Here is a 17,553-nt window from a genome sequence, read left to right as displayed (position 1 = left end):
GCCGCCAGCCGCCCCGCGCACGCTCCCTCCCGGTCTCAGCCTCGATCCAGTGAGCACACCGGAGTTCCAGAGCTCCGTGAGATGCTTGGTGGCACACGCTCCCGGCTCACGGACTCAGTCTGCTGTTTCCAGAGTGTGGGTCCGCGGTCCGCCCGCTCCCCCGTGCAGGTGGCCCGCCAACCGCCAGCCATCCCGCTTGCGCTCCCGGAGCTCCCGTTCTCAGTCTGTTGTCTCAAGCGTGCGGGTCCTCGGTCTGTCCGCTCCCCCGTGCAGGTGGCTACCGCGTCCCGGGCCCTGACACGGCGGCTCCCTCCCCCTTCTGTTTAGCTTCCAATATCTGTGCGCGGTTTCACGGCTCCCCGCTTCGTACCTCGATACTCAGCGCTGGAGATGTTCATTTGTAGAGATCCAGATGTATCTTCCTGTGTCTCAGGCTGATTCCGTGGATGTTCCTGCTGGTCTGGTACCTATCCAGCTCAACTCAGGGGACCGGCTGAAAAAGGGGTCCCCTACTCCTCCGCCATCTTAACCTCCCCCTCCTCTACACTCAAATTCTTATGGGGAAAGTGGGCAAGCAATGGGATGGAGTCAAGAAGGCCTTGGGGAGACTGAAGCAAAATGGGGCCAAACTCGGAGGATTTTTGTCATCCGAGAACTTGGGTCCAATATGTTCTGATTTTCCAATATTTTAGACAAACTTCAAATTTCAAATTGTGTATGAAGTCTCCAAATTCTTAAGTGTTGCTCTATGTGTTTTGTTTTTTGACTATGGAGACAAAGAACATTAGTATGAGATTGGACCAGGCTCAAGTATCACCAGTTTGAGGCCCTTACTCTAAGGCCTCTTGGACATCTTTATTTATGTTCCTCAGACACCTCAAACTGAATGTGTCCCAAACTGAGCTAATTGTCTAATTTTCTCCAAGCCTGTTCTCCTCTTACGTGTCTGAACCACAGAGTGTCTAGACCAGGACCTGGCTGTCACCCACATGCAGTTCCCCTTCCCATTCATTCCCCATCATTTGCCAAATCGAAGATCTCATTCCTTCTGGCCTCCTTCCTTACTGCCTCTACTTTGGTTCGGGTCAATGCAATAGTCATCTAAATCATTGCATTACCCTCTAAACCCAGTGGCCCTCAACCAGGAGTAATTTTGTCACCCAGATGATAATTGTCTGCAGACATGTTGGTTGTTACAGCTGGAGGTAAGCTTCTGGCATCCAGAGGGAAGAGGCCAGCAATACTGCAAAATGCAAAGCCTTCTATTTCCAACAAAGAATTATCTGGCTCAATATGTCAACAGTGCTGAGACTGACAATTCTGGCAACTGGTCTACCTGCCTTCAGTCTTGCTTTCTTCCAAGAAGAGGAATTATCCTCTCTTAAAAATGAAATCATATTTCAAGGTTATGTTTCAAATGTGAAATCGTATCTTTTTATCTTCTAAAGGCTATCTTTAAATGAAATCATTATCTTTTAAAGGTTTCCTTTAAAAATGAAATCACATATCTCTAGAAAAATCCGGAAGATAATGTTTAGTTTTCTAACCAAATCCCATGCACATACGTTTTTGCAACAAGAATCCTTTTGCTCCAGAGAAGGATGGGTCCTCAGTTTCAGGGAGTCAACCTTGAATATGCTTACCCAACCAGAGCAATTGAATTGCCCCCTCTATGGTTGGTTTAGGAAAGGGCCTGAGAATAATTTGTGTAACATCATATTCTCTGCTCTTCAAAGGAGGCTGTGATAGATTTATTTCCAAGATGGCCATAATAGCTCCTACCATTCTTGTTTATGTGTACCTTTGCAATATTTGCAATATGACTTCACTGTTCTTCCCATCATGAGATTAAATCTTTTTCTTATCCCTTGAATTTGGGCTGTTCCTGTCACCTGCTTTCACCAAGAGAATGTTGCAAAGTAGTTTCATGGGCTTTTGGAGGCGAGGTTTCGAGATGCCTTGTAGCTTTAGCTCTCACTTCCTACGAGCACTGCCTGGAGACTGCCCTGTAAAGAAGGTCAGTCTAGTCAACTGAGAGAGAAGACCACTCAGAGTAGGGAAGCCAGCTGTCCCAGTCATCACAGCTGAGGACCCAGACAGGTAAGGGAGCTTATCCTACACCATCCAGCCCCACATAAGCCACCAACTGACTGACTGCAGGAGAATAAGTGAGTCCAGGACAGAGTAGTGAAAGTTCCCAGCTAAGCCCAACCCAAACTACTGATCCACAGAGTCCTTAGCACTTAACATGGTGATTGTTACAGGCCATTAATTTTTGATGCAGTTTGCTATGCCTCAATAAATAACTGATCCAAAGGCAGGAGGAAGGAGTGTGGCCTTTCCCTCCTTCTACCCTTTGGGTGCTATTGTGTGAGGAAACAGTATCTGGCTTTTTTAGCCATTCTGAGAGACATACATGGCTGAGCAAGATCAGAGTAGAAAGAAGAGAGTCTGAGGCTGCCTGGTATCACTGAGCTGCTGAATTAACCTCCCTGCCTCTAGATTTCTTGTTATGGGATAAACCATAATAAAGTTCCCTTATTGTTCAAGCTGTTTTCATTTAATCTTTCTCTTACTTGCAGGTAAACGTGTCCGTCTTTGGACTTCCTTTATCCTTAGGATAAAATTAAAGTCCATTCATGATCTGGGCCTCTGGGCCTGCTTATCCCCCAGCTTCATCTCTCGATGCTCCCCACCTTGCCCCTCACTCCAACTGGCACACTCACCTTGAACTTCAGTTCCTCAAAGGAGCCGCGCTCTCCCTGTCTTGCTCAGGGCCTTCACATGCCTTATTCCCTCTGACTGGAGCTCTATTAGCCTCCCCCCCACCACCACCACCACTCCATCATTCTACTTTTCACCCCAAATAATTTAGTAGTTTTTTGTAACATTTATATTAATAGTTCTACAAACTTTGCCTACCAATAACACTAAGCTAGCCTCTCTGCCCAGTTCCCCCTCCTCCTAAGGCAATCACTTTTACTTCTTTTAACTAAATATTTTGGCAATTGCTTCTACGTTTCTATATAATCGATCTGTACTGCTACTTGCTGATTTTTTTAGTTTGGGGTGTTAGACATTTGTCTATTGACTTGCCACTGTTACAGAAAATTCATTGTCTTCCCTTCTGTTTCTAACACACAAGTATATATACAGACATGCTTTTTTACAGCTGAGTCATGAGTTCACTATAATCTTTGCTTTTCTTACATTTTTTTTTGTCTCCCCTGAAGTTAATAATAATCTTGCAGGGTTTGTTTTCTTAATTTTTTGTGTATTTACCAGTTTAACTCCAAATCCTTCATCAGTTTTCCAAATCTTAAGATATTGAGAAATAGCAGGCATTCTCTCAATGGCACCGTTCTGAAGAAACCTCTTCTAGAGCCTTCTGCGGGATCCAACCTGGACTGCTGGAGCTCCTTAGCTGGTAAATTTCTGCCACCCTAGAACCTCCCTGCATCATCACCTTGAGAATTCCCTTTGCCTCTCTCCTGTGTCTCTCTACCTTCCTCTTTGTTATTATTGTTGTTGTGTGTTTATTTATCCTGACAATTGATTATAGTCTGAGAATAAAAATTTTGAAGACTTCTGGCAGATGAAAATTATGATCCATTTGTTTTACTGATTCTCTCTCCCTTCCCCCCGATCCCCCACCTCCCACCCACCCCTGCCTTTTTCCTCAGTTTATGGGTGCCTCAATTTCCCCCAGTGCATTGATATTTTATAATGAGATGTCTTGCATCTATTTTAATCCACTTCATTTTGTTGCCAGGCATACAGTGAGCTTTTTCAATGTCAAACTCAGATCCTTCAATTCCAGTATACTTACTTGAATTGTCCCTTACATCCGACTTTCCATTTTTGTCTCATCTTTCTTCTGGAATTCCTAATATTCAGATGTTGCCCTTCCTGTATTACATCAGGAACTTTGCTCAGATGATTGGTTATCCTTGACTATCGCTCACGTTTAAGAGTGGGGACCAAAGCCTCCAAGCACAGGTTAGCTCTCTTGTGCTGTGAACTTCACTGTAGGGTGATCTGACTTGACAGCTTAGTGGAGGAAGCCTGGATGTCCCCATCGTCGGGTCTCTGTGCTTAGGCTGGTCAGATTACCCAGAAAAAGACCTTCACCCTGCATGGAAGGTGAAGGCCTGGCTGTTCGACGTCTGCAAGCTGAATGCAAGCGGGCTGGGGGATGGTCAACATTCAGTATTGCACACATTCGCTTAATCCCCTGGTTTCAGTACATAGCTCCATCCCCAACTGAGCTCAGTCTCGCTCTAGAAAAAAATAAAACGTCCTTCTCTTGCCAGGGTTGTTTGTTGTTGAGATCTGGGAATCTGACTACTTCAGAAAACGAACTTTCAACCAATCCTCCTCATCTTAGCCTTCCTGCTGCTCCCTCTCCTACCAGTTCCAGGCAGTACCCGTCTCTGAGCTGTGGGTCCCGCATACAAAGAGTTGGATTTTCTCTCTTACTTCCGCTGAACCATCAACTCTCTCAACCATCTGCTTTCCAGGTTACAAAGTTTTGTAGTTATTGCTTACTTTTCTCTTCTTTTCCTTTGGGGCTTGAGACTTTTAAAAATCACTTTAGAATTGTTTTATGGGGAATTGGCAGGGACTTAAAGGGCTTTATGTTCCATCTTTGCACAGAAATCCTCAAATCCCTTCTGCTGTTCATTTAACGACGTTACTGCCTCTGAAACCCCCGCTCTGAGCGCATGTTAGGTGCCTCCGCCGTGTCTCCCCCTTAGCAGCCCTGTGCTGCTCCCATCGGGCATGTGGATGTGGGTGCGGATGGGACCAAACCACAAATTTATTTTCGTCACTTTCTGTCGCTTTAAACTTTTATTCAGGGGAGATAATCTTCCCCATCCCTGGACGGAAATTTGGCAAATCTCCGCAATTTCCTACTTGCTCACAGGAAAGAGTCAGGTCTGTGATCACTTTCATTCACGAAATTAGATTGACTGACTAGAATGTTTTCTGCCCAAAATATTAAGCAATTCCTCCACCTTCGAAGTTAAGAATGCTCTCTCTTGCCCTGCTGAGTCCTGCAGTTGGCAACTGCCTGACTTCCGAGAAGGGTGTGTGACCAGCTTCTGCCCTGTGTCTCCCTGATGGCCCCCTTTCCCTTTCGACAGGAGCTGACGTGGCTATGGGCAGAGGGCAAAAGCAAGCAAAATTGCGAGATTTAACAAAGAAAAATACTGGTTAGGTAACTTTTAGCTCTCTGGTCCAGCAAATGATGATTGCTGACTTTTTCCCCGGAGGTTGTAGTTTTGTCTTGTTTTGTTTTGATTTTCCATTCTTGGGGATTCCCATCCCCAGGGACTCCTCACCTACAAATCACAAGATGAGCTAAAGAGGATGTGTTCTGTCTCGCATGCCTGCAGCCAGCTCTGCTCTCCTGGTTCACAGCAGAAATAGATGGTTCCAGCCCAGTCCTTTCTCCCACGGGAAGCATTCCTGCCTCTTCTATTCTGAAAAAACCCCAGGCATGTAGGCTGTCCCCTGTGTCATGCTGCTTCTCTCCCCTCCATCACCCTCTAGATTTCCCAAGTCAGAGCCAGATCCCAGTCTAAGGTGGTCCCCATTCTCAGAACATAACAGCAAACTCTCTAAGTGATCATAGTAAAGGCTTGAGGTGGAGAAAGTAGGATTCCTTTCCCATCCTACCGTCGGGGCAAAAATTAGGGACTTGTAACACCGTTTCCTTCAAGGAAATCCTTCTCAAATCCTTTCTGCTCAACAGACTTGTATCTCATGTAGGCTTTCATCAGATGAAGGGTCCAAGATTTAAGGAACAAATTCCAGTATATTACTTTATAAATGAATTATGTGTCAGAGAGAACCTGTTTCAAGTTGACTTTGATTTCCCATGTTTATTATATCAATGTCTTAGTCAAAACAGAAGCAGAAAGAGTTCGTTTTCAAAATTCTTTTTCATTTGGTTACTTGGTTTCATTTCCTTTCATGCTACCCCCTAGTTCGTAAAACTCACTGAGGATAAGGAGTCATCAGAGCACCTCTAGAACCTGGCACATCGTGGCAGTAGTTTTGGTTGATGAGAGAGAGAAAGAAAGAAAGAAAGAAAGAAAGAAAGAAAGAAAGAAAGAAAGAAGAAAGAAGGAAGGAAGGAAGAAAGAAAAGAAAGAAAGAAGAAAGAAAGAAAGAAAGAAGAAAGAAAGAAAGAAAGAAAGAAAGAAAGAAAGAAAGAAGAAAGAAAGAAAGAAAGAAAGAAGAAAGAAAGAAGAAAGAAAAGAAAGAATTACTGGTTTTCAACAATGGGCTATAACACAACAAATGATTATTAATTATTTCTCCCCTCCCTACCCAGCCAAAGTACCAGTTTTAGCTTCAATTTCAGTTGTAAATTAAACAGAAAAAGCAGAAATGTTAAGTCTTAAGACAAGTTACCGATGAAAGTCTTTAAAAGTTCTTTTTAAAAGGTTGTAACATGAGCTCAGTAATCTCCTCTTGCAAGTGCTGCAGAGGTTGTCCTTGATACGGAGTCAGATGAAATACCCAACTGGTGAATACTCCGTCACCATGCTTCTATGAAAATACAACAGCTTTGTCTCATTTTTATGAAGAAATTGAAGCTAGATTAACAGAAAATTAACTTGGTCAAGCCTTTTTTTTATTGTTCAAGCCAAGTGAAACATGAAAAGTAAACAAATTATATCCTATTCTAAAATTCTATGATTCTATGATACGAATAGTGGAAAAGAGGCTGAACTTTTCAAATACTTCCAGCAATAATTTTGCAATTTCTAGTTACAAGCATTTGGAACATATTATACTCAAATTTCTGTACTGAATCATTCCCCATTAGTACTAAATTTAATTTTAGTTATTCAAAAAGAAGGGTAGAAGTTTGTAGAGAATTATAGAGAAAACTTCAGGTCACATCAAATTTACCTGATGTAAATATCCACCAAAAATGTGTTTTTTCCCTAAGCTATTATTATGGAATTTATGAATGTATCATATGTACGCCACTTGCTTCCTAAAAGGATCTGAGGTGGAGTTCAATAGATACCCAGCTACACAGGATAAATATAAGAAATAACAAAGGCTGTAGACAAAATGATGAGGTTTTGCTATACTCAAACACGAAATTTAGCTCTAAAACTTCTGATATCAAGTCAAAAGAAGAAACATACTAGCCTTTATTAAATCTGCCATGATGTAAAAGGAAAAATACCAGCTATTCAAGGGTCGCTGTTTTTGTTTTTGTACTAAAATCCAGGAGTAATTTATCCTAGGAGTCTTTATGAAATAATAGTTAACATATATTGAATGTCTATTATGTGCCAAGCATCATTCTAATCTCTTTATATGTATTAATAATTTAATCATAACAGCACTGCAAGATGGATTATTATCCCTGCTTTCCAGGTAAGAAAATCAAAGCTACAGAGAGTTAAGTCGCCCACGGTTACAGTTGGAAAGAAACAGTCCTAACCTGACCCTCGAAGCTCCAGCTCCTGACAGCCACACTGCAGAAAATACTCACCGATGGTCCCACCGATGACTCTGAAGGTCTCCATTTCTTAAATCAACACTCAGCAGAAGCCAGGGGCATAATATTGAACTTAATGAAAGCATTTGCACTATTAAAACTTAGCTAATAGAACTATCAGAACTTAGCTGAAGATACACAAATTATTCATTACTCAGTATTCTATAGGAGTAGAGAAGAGCACACGTACAGGAATAAGGATCATTATTATAACTCACACGTGTTAAGTGCTTACTATAGAAAAGGCACTGTGCCGAATGGCTTTAGATGCATTATATAACATAGTTCTCCATCAATCTTGCAAAAGGAGGTATTTTTTTACCTATTTACTCAAAAACGTTGATCATATACCTTCTATGTGACAGATACACTAAACAATGAGTCACGGTGGTGAATCAAAGACTGTAGAGCTGGAGGCTTACATGAATTAAAGCATAAGAGATAAACACATAAGTACAAACAGAAACATGATGAAGAAAAGATAGCGCATTGTGCCGTCATTTACAAGGAGATTGGACATAGTCGTGGAGGGCTTCATTGTGGAAGTGGCATTTGAAATGACATCTGAAGGTTGTGTTGGAGTTTATTAGGTATAAAGGGAGGAGAAACAGGCTCTGGAATGTGAGGAAATGTGAGAAAACCCAGAGGAGGCAAGAGAGAAAGATGGGAGCGCCTGGGTGGCACAGCAGTTAAGTGTCTGCCTTCGGCTCAGGGCGTGATCCCGGCGTTCTGGGATCGAGCCCCACATCACGCTCCTCCGCTATGAGCCTGCTTCTTCCTCTCCCACTCCCCCTGCTTGTGTTCCCTCTCTCGCTGGCTGTCTCTCTCTCTGTCGAATAAATAAATAAAATCTTTAAAAAAAAAAGAGAGAGAGAGAGAGAGAGAGAGAGAAAGATGAATTTGATCAACTTGCCCAACATCAAGAGTTATTAAGGGAGAGAGCATGGATTGAAATCCAGGTGTCCGTCACATTTGAGCTCGGGCTATTAACACCTGTAGGGGTTATGCTTCTACCCCACAAGGTGTTTCTCTTAGACATTATTTAAGAGCTAAAATAGCAGTCAGCTCAAAACAAAGTCCTTCAAGGGCATCGGGCATGCAAACGGTAGGTGTTCCGGAGGTATTTGAAAAAGACTTCTCTCTTGGAGTTGCTTTGTTCTTTCATTTAATTTTCACAAATTCAATGATACGCATTAGCACTAAAATAGAAAAGAAAAGAAATAGACATTTAATACGAAAAACAACCACATTCTGCATTCCCCACTGCGTGCATGTCCTGGAAGGAGGGTGAACCAGGCGACATGAGCCAGCTCTCCCTGTCACCTCTACTCGGTGAGCCTCTTGCAGTGAGAGCCTCTCTCAGGGAGAGTCAAGGCTCTGGGGTTTCCAGACACATATTCTGCACGTTTTTCCTAATCCTAAACCACGTTTCCTGAACATACGTGGTCCTTCCTATCTCCATGGCCAAGTGCAGGCCTTTCTGTCCTCAACCAGGGCTGCCCCCTCTCCCACCTTTCAGCAGATTTCTCAAGGCTCTACTCAGAAGCTCGCTTCTCCTCCGTGCTGTCCACGCCACACCTTCCTCAGGCCGCGCCGAGTTGCTGCATTAGACGCTTGTTCCCCGACCAGACCTTGAGTTCCTCGAACCACCATCAGTGCTTTAGTTTCAGATGTGTGTCTCCCTAAGGCCCAGCAGAGAGTAAGTCTTCTATAAATTTTTCGTGAACTGCTGAATGAAAATTTATTTAAGCTGATAAACTGTTTCTCCAGGGGACTTGTCTTCACACAGACCAGGGAGAGAATCTTTGACTGCACGAGGCACACTGACATGGAGCTTTCCTTCCCCATCCAGAAAAAATTCCAGTGTTTAAGGGAATTGTCTGTATATTAATGAGGCTCTGGTCAGAAGGCACAGCAGCCAAACCCCAGACTCTGATCAGATCCCGAGAGACCACATCCACCTGTGTATTCTCCACCCCCAAGACTCTGTCCCCACCCACCCCAGGCTGCTGGGTGTGAAAGGCAGGCACTGGAAATGACAAAGGACTGCCTGGGAGCCAGGGGTGGAAATTTTGGAGTTTGTGATAAGAAAGGACATTTTGTGATGAATTTCATATTTAGGAGATCCCCATCCTAATCTTCCAGAAGCTGAGATTTAAAGAAACACGCCAAAGGTCAAGCTATCTGGTCACAAAGACAGAGAGAGGGAAACGGGAAAGAACCTTCCTGAGCGTCCTAATTCCTTCCCCTCATGCCTGGCCAAGACCTGGAGGGGAGGGTGCAATCTTCCCCAGAAACTGGAAGCCAAGATGGCGAGGGAGCGGCTCCTTGAGGTGGAGAAAGTGTGGCAGGAAATTCAGCCTGGGAATGTTGTTTGGTTTTGATTTACCCTCAAACCCTGGCCCCGCTGAGTTAGACTCCAAGAGCTGACTAGTCCTCGAGCCCCAAGACCCTTTGACAGTTACCCTCATTCAGAGGCTCCCTCCAACCGGTTTGGCCAGGGTAGGGAAGGCATCACAGGGGGGACGGGGAACAGGAAGGGGAGCTGGCACAGAGAGCTTTCTGCCCAATGTCCAGGAAGCAAGAGGCAACCAGAAATCTGCCAACTAGGTCTGTCCCTCCCACATGGTGTGTTGACCAATCAAATATTGCCTTGCAGGTTAAAAAAAAAAAGAAGCTGTCAGCATTGGAACTGGAGAGACATTTTGTAAGCTTCCTTTTAAAAAACTGACAATAAAACACCCTGGACCCCCATCCTCACAAGCAGCCACGCGCTGGAGCTAAGTAGAGCTCAGGCTCTCTTCAGATGGACGCAGAGTTACGCTCTCCATACTCCATACTGTCTCCTCCACCAGGTCCCCTTGACCTAGGAATGTCACCCCCCAGATCCCTGGGGCCATGTGAGTTTGCATTCCCCATGGCTAGCAAGCAGAGAGGCAAGGTTTCGGGCAGTGAGTTAGAGAAAGTCTGGTGCTACTAAAGAAATACATGAATTAGTGTTGGGTTTTGTCTTTATCCCCCATGCGAGAGAGTGCTTGTCGAATTGATTTGCGGGTGCTACAAATAAATCTAGGGGCAAAATGAAGCCGAGTGGTGGAAACAGAATTCCTTTCAGGGATTGCTGTCCTGAATGAGACAAGAAGAAATTATTAAATGTGCCAGGGGGAGAGGTAACAGGAAGAGAGGAAGAAAGGCGGGTGAGAGCTGGTAGCTGGGGGGCGAAGACCATTCCCTAGAATGTGACTCCTGTCAGTGACCCACCACATCTGCCAAGCCCCCCACCACTGCCAGGAAGGCATGAATAGAAGAGAGGGGGAGGGAGTGAAGAAAGGAGTGAGGAAAGGTGGGGGGCAAGAAGGTGTGCTAGCTAGATAGGAGTTTCTTCTAGAAATTGGTGCAGTCACTGAATTCTAAATTGAGGGTTTCACTAAACCCAGCGGGAGCAGCCAGCATCAACACAGCGGCTCAAAGATAGAAAGACCCCAAAAAGATAGCTGTGGGGGCTTGCGGAGAAATCACAGTGAGAGTTCTGGACTCTCAGGACCAAGGGATAGCGTTTCAAGCCAAGTTTAAGCACATCTCAAAGGCATGGGGCATCCATCCTGGCTGACCTGCAGGTCACACTAACCAACACGTCACCCCAAAGGAAGCCTATCTACTCCCCCCTCAGCCTCAAGGTGTGTCACAAGGTGAGCTGCAGGTATGATAAAATCGGTAGGCAATTTTCTATTAAAACACAGTCTCTAAGCTAGTTTCCAACACTTTATGGAAAAAAAATAGTAATATTAGAAACCTTGGAATGTGTAATCCCCCCCAATGACACACACATGTGCCTGCGCATTCACACACACACACACACACACACATTCCTTCTCTAAAAACAAAAAGCCGTACCAACAACCACACGTACCTTGATATTGTGACAAACTTATCCACATATATTCTAGAAGGATTACAATGACTTTGTGGGGGAAAAAAAAAGGAAAGAACAGATAAATCTCATGTAGGATAATTGCCATACTGGTGATCCCCTGGGATTTACATTCTAGTTTTTTTTTTTTTTTTTTCACTTTTCAACTGTTTTGAGAAGACGTTCCCCAGAGGCCAGGTGTTAAGGATCAGAATGTGACTAACTGACAGTCAGAATGATGTTGATGACAATAAGCAACAATAGTAATCAGAAGAAATAACTGTGCTGATAGTAATAATCCTAGAGGTGCCATCAGAGCAAAATGTTGCCATGGCAACCGTGAAAATGAGGGTGGGGGGAGACGTAGACAATCTTTTACAATAGAACGCTGGGCTCCTGCAACTTCTAAGAATGAGCTCATATATTGAGTATCCTACAGAAGGTTCAGATAAACAGCAATCTTTTGTGATTAGACACAACAGAGTGAAGGACAAAATGGCTTGCCAAGATCAGAAAGGATGTGCCGGGGTGGATGGGCTGGGATATTTGCCCTCAGGTTCTGCCTCAAAGAAACAGCTGCACAACATCCTTTTAGAGAGAATTCAGACCAGCTGCACAATAAGGAATATACACAATAGGATGAAAATGTTCCAAGCGTGGTGTTGCTTTTCCATCTTCACAGCTATCCGGACAGCTCAACTCTAAGTGTAGCACGCACTGCTCTTTAAGGCACAAGAGAGGAACTTTTTGAGTCCCAGAATGGAAATGTGCACAGATATAAAAATCATTCCAGCTATTTCCGAAAACATAAAGGAAATGTTGATGCAGAAAGAAGTAAGAACATCTATCCGGATCGCTTCTGAGCTTGGCCATTCTACCTTCGAGGTATTTTTTGTTTAAAAACATTCATCCCCATGTTATACAATTATATATGAAATCATTCTGCATGTTAGGCCACACCCTGGCAAACACTTGCAAAGACAATTGCTCTCATTTCTGGAGATAGCCAGCCTGTCTGCAAGTGAGCTGTGAGGATAGCCAAAGGAATGTTGAAAAAGAAAACCAAACCTGGAGGCATCACAATTCCAGACTTCGAGCTGTATTACAAATCTGTAGTCATCACGACAGTATGGTACTGGCACAAAAACAGACATATAGATCAATGGAACAGAATACAGAACCCAGAAATGTACCCTCAACTCTATGGTTAACTAATCTTCAACAAAACAAGAAAGAATATCCAATGAAAGTGAGCTGTGAGAAGCTTCTGAAAGCAAACCCGTGGAGGAGGTGTGCCAGTCCCTGCCAGCCATGGAGCTTACTGCAAGGAGACCTAAGGAAACCCCTCTGGGTATGGTGGCCTCACCAAGCTTGCTTCACCATTATTCTCAAAGCCCGACATCCGTAATAGCCAGGGAACTGCAGTTGCTTCCCAGGCAAGAACAGTTTTCCTTACTTGGCTTCATAATTCACATGATTCTAGAATGTTCTCCATTCCCTTTCCTACCTGCGACATCATACTACTGATTTCTCTTTTTTCCCCCTTATGCTGAATAAACCTCTTACGATGATAGAGATATGCTATCGTATCAGCAGCATGGGCTAAGAATATAATAATTTTGAAGTATTCACCTTTTAATTTTGCTCTTCCTTCCAGTCCTTTAATGGGTTAGGTGGAATATTGTGTGCTCACCTTTCTCTAACTTGAAATAAATAATATTGTATCAATCTTCACAATGATACTCTGAGAGAGCCACAAAGTGTCTTCTAGTCTAAGCCACAGTTTTTGAAGCCACATAGAACTGCATTTGAGTCCCAGTTTCACTGCTTACCTGGAAACTTTATGTTTCTAAACTTCACTTCCCTCCTTCACAGAACGAAAATGATGAAATCACCGAAGATAGTGGGAGGATTGAAGAAAATACATATGTGACATGAGTACTCACTGTTTTTATTGGAGGTGGCCAGTGGACAACTGGTGACTTTTGCTACTGTCAGTCACTGTAAGACATTTGTTTGCTCCAGTGGAAAGATGGTGAGGCAGCATCATTCCATAGTTTTGTGTTGCAGATTCCTTTTCTTACAAGGAAGGGGCACCTCCATTAGAGTCCGATTGGCTCACCAGGGCTTGCAGATGGAAGAAGGAGGTCCCACGCCCTCAGTGCCAGCCCAGTGTGTAGGGCAGGGGTCTTCGGCCCTTCCTAGAGTAACCCCTGCAAATCTCCCCAAAGTCACCACCCCTTAAGGGCTGCCCCAAAAGTTAGTAACGATGAAACCTTGTGAGGACAAACAGACACTCTCACGGCTGCAGCCCGGAGGTATCTGACAAAAAAAGAACACCCATTACTCCAATTTGAAATTTTTCTTGAATCACAGACGCGGCTCCAGGTTGCTTCTGACGCCTCGCAGAACAGCCCCTTCCTCGGAGTGCCTTCCTGGTGCTAATTTAGAGTTCCACCAACAATCTAGAGCCCTGGCTTCAGCCCCCTCCTTCCCCTGATGATTCACTTTTCCCATTTGTCCCAAGTTGCAAAAGGAGTCCCTGAAGTGGTATAAAACACATATTCAGTCATCAAAGTTTCTGTTTCTTAAGTCACTTTGATTTCACTAAAAGCGATCATTCAAAGGACATTTTGCAAGCTGGTATCCCAAACAAACAGACTAGCATGAAGCAGGAGTGATTTGAATTCGAAGAGATTTTTCCCTTGAAATAAGCTTTGTAGTAGAGTTTGTGATGCTGAGAATAGATGAAAGAAAGCCAAGTTGCGCAGAGTTCCGAATGACTTAAAATCAAATTTAATCATCAAATGATAGGACTCTAGCCAGATGAGCACAGAGCAACGGCTCAGCCCTCCCTTCTTTCATTAAGATGTCTATTCTGTATATTCTGAAGGCTGTCATCACGGAGTGAACAAGCAGGGGGCCGCTGGGGAAGGGTCAGAGGGCTCCCAGTCAGGGTTGGCCCTCTCATGAGGCAGAACAGGCGGTCGCCCAGGGCTGTGAAACATTACGAGCAACAAAAATACATAGTGACTGGATATTCTCTGACTGCAGGCTTGAAGACACCAACATTTTCCAGTCCGCCCGAGGCCATGAAAGTCTTTGTCTCCACCTCTCAATTCAACCAGGAACATACAATATTGATTCCTAACATGAAATTACGGAGGGTTTTTTAAACTTTTATTGTTGAATACAGATATTCTCCATTGTTTATCATGCATATGTCTTTGAGGGAAAAAAAAAAGAAAGAAAAAACTAGAAGGAATTTGAGAAACCCTCCACTCAGAAGTATTCTAATACACAGAATTCATTAACTGATACATTCTTATTGCCTGAATAAAGACTCACTGACTCCCTAAGACAAGTCCCAATTTTAAAGGACGATATGTTGCAAATGTTTAAAGAGAAGAGGCATTATCTAAGGGCTACCATTCTCTATGGTGATACAATAAAATAAGAAAGAGTTGCTCGTGGATTCACAAGGCTCTATGTGTCTGGTGATAATGATCCAAAAACCCTCTCTTAACCAGCCTCCATCCACCTGGGAAATATTAACTGAGGTTCTCATTGCCCTCGGTAAAACATACTGGTTGGTGGCCATGGAATTCCAAATCCACACAACCAGAAGACCACTCACTACTACCTCCGGACCATTCTGCCCCGGCCCCTCTCTTAGATGCCTAGCAAAAGAAGGAGGTACTTTTTCCTAAATCCAGGGATGCTAGCTATTCTTGTTACTGTAATTATGTAATTTAATTAAGTGTTATTAAAAGGAATTCATATGAATACAAAGATCAAAAGATCTATTTCTATAAAAACCACATTAAATGTGTTGGAAAAAGACAATTAAAATAGGCTGCTTTAAAAGTGCTTTTGTATTGAGTGTGAGCAAAACAACCGTAAAGAATTGAGGGAGAAAATTATAAAAATCTAGATAAATACTCATCTCAGGTTACCTTTTAAGTTTCTATAAATTCTCCCTTCACTTAGGCTGAGGCTGCAGGTTGTGAATGTTGCTGTATGGGTGTCACTCGTGCATGGGAGGAGCCGATGAACAACATGAATCAGCAGGTCCCCACTTAAGGATGAGGTCTTGACCTACTTCCCAGGGCTGGGGAATTAGGCTGTAATTATGGTTTCAAGTTTAAATAAAGCCCATAAGATTCGTGCAAGCTCTTTTTTAATGATTCCTTTCCTTAACTGCCTTTTTTGATTGAGCAATCAAGTAAGTATTCTATTTTGGTCAAAGAAGAATAAAGTAATTACATCGCACACAAAAATGGTATTTTGAGGTTGTATCGAGGTAATTTCTCTTTTATTGTCAGGAGCATCCTCATTCTGAAAGATACAGAAATACTGTGTATGTCCTTGGTGGTCATCTTGCCAATACGCTGACCTTAGTATTCCAGCTTAGATGGTATACAATTCCCTTCTCTACTAAGAACTACTATCTTTGTGCCTCTCCTAAAGATGCAATAAAAATAACATGGAATATGGCCCTTTAATCTTGGAGTCATAAAGGAAATGTTGAGGGATAGAGGCTCAAACCACTCCCAGATGAGGCATTTCAAGTTGAGAAGTGATAGGGGTACGGTTTTCCATGTGTAAGGCTTCCTCTTGCAGAACAATAAAGGCAAATCACAGACTGGACCAAGGACACTGATTTTTGCTTTGGTTTAATCTATTTTATCTTAGATTCTGGGAAACAAACATGGCAACAACTTCAGACTCTCTATCTTGGTCCAGAGAAGCTGTGACTATTTCTATGTAGAAGATGACAGTTCTGAGGCTGTCTAGCTGTCACAGTGAAAACACACCAGCTGCAAACTGATTTCCAAATAACCAGCCCTTACGGGTGCTTTTAATGATTAGACAACTGAACCAAATCTTGTTCATTGGTAGTTATGGTGACTGGCATGTTGACCATACATGATCTGATCAGTTTACTCATCAATGAAAAAGCTGATTTGTTTGACCTAATATATGTTGTCTGTGTCACATATATATACTAGTGACATATGAGGGGGAAAAACACATTGTTAGATAGCTAATCATTTTATAACTTTTCCCTATAAATAGAATAAAATCCTATTATGACATGGTTTGATATGTCCAGTTTAGGAAATATCCAGATTAAAATTCTAATACAACCTTGCTTTTCCATCTCCATCTCAGGACTCATCTTCTCTTTATATACCTACCATCCCTCTGGCTTCATTGAACCAGTGATGATGACTGGAGCCATGTTTCATGACTTTGTGGTCTTGGTCAAACTACTCTCCTGGTAATTTCTAAGAAAGATCCACCCTGAAAGGCAAGCCACGTTGAAACCACACCATCTAGGCAGTGATTCCCAGGATCCCCAGTAGCTCCCTGCCACCCCACACTGCCATCTTTGTCTCACCTGGCTACTAGAAAGAAATCTTGCTGGTAACCGCCCCCCCCACCCAGGGCACCACCCATCCTGACCTACCAGGAAGGAGATAGCAGAGAGCTCACATATTGGCCACCTGCTTATTTTTCTTTTAAACTCAGAGTTTCCCTGGAAAACATGTAGTTCCACTGGAAGTGTTCCAAAGGAAACTTGACAGATAATGTTGTGCTCCCAAAATGGAAGAAAAAAGTGGGTGGGAGGGACAGAGGACATTTTTTAAAAGAAAAGGAAGGCATGGAAAGAAAAGAGAAGGAAAAAAAGGCATGTTTTCTGTAAAGAAATTAACTACTGAGGCACCTGGGTGGGTCAGTCAGTTGAGCTTCTGACTCTTGGTTTTGGCTCAGGTCATGATCTCATGGGTCATGAGATTGAGCCCCCCCATGGGGTTCCATGCTCAGTGGGAGTCTGTTTGGATATTCTCTCTCCCTCTACCCCTTCCCCCGCTCACACTTGCACTCTCTCTCTCTCTCTTTCTCTCTCTCAAAGAAAGAAAGAAATATATTTTTTAAAAATAAATTAACTACTATTAAAAAGAAGATAAATATGAAGAAAAGAGGTGGGAGGGGCGCTGAATATTAGAATAGATATAACTTTCTTTCTTTTTTTAAAAAAGATTTTATTTATTTATTTGACAGAGATAGAGACAGCCAGCGAGAGAGGGAACACAAGCAGGGGGAG

Source organism: Ailuropoda melanoleuca, chromosome 14 (genome assembly GCF_002007445.2).
Source record: "Ailuropoda melanoleuca isolate Jingjing chromosome 14, ASM200744v2, whole genome shotgun sequence".
NCBI lineage: Eukaryota > Metazoa > Chordata > Mammalia > Carnivora > Ursidae > Ailuropoda > Ailuropoda melanoleuca.
This window is presented reverse-complemented; position numbering follows the sequence as displayed.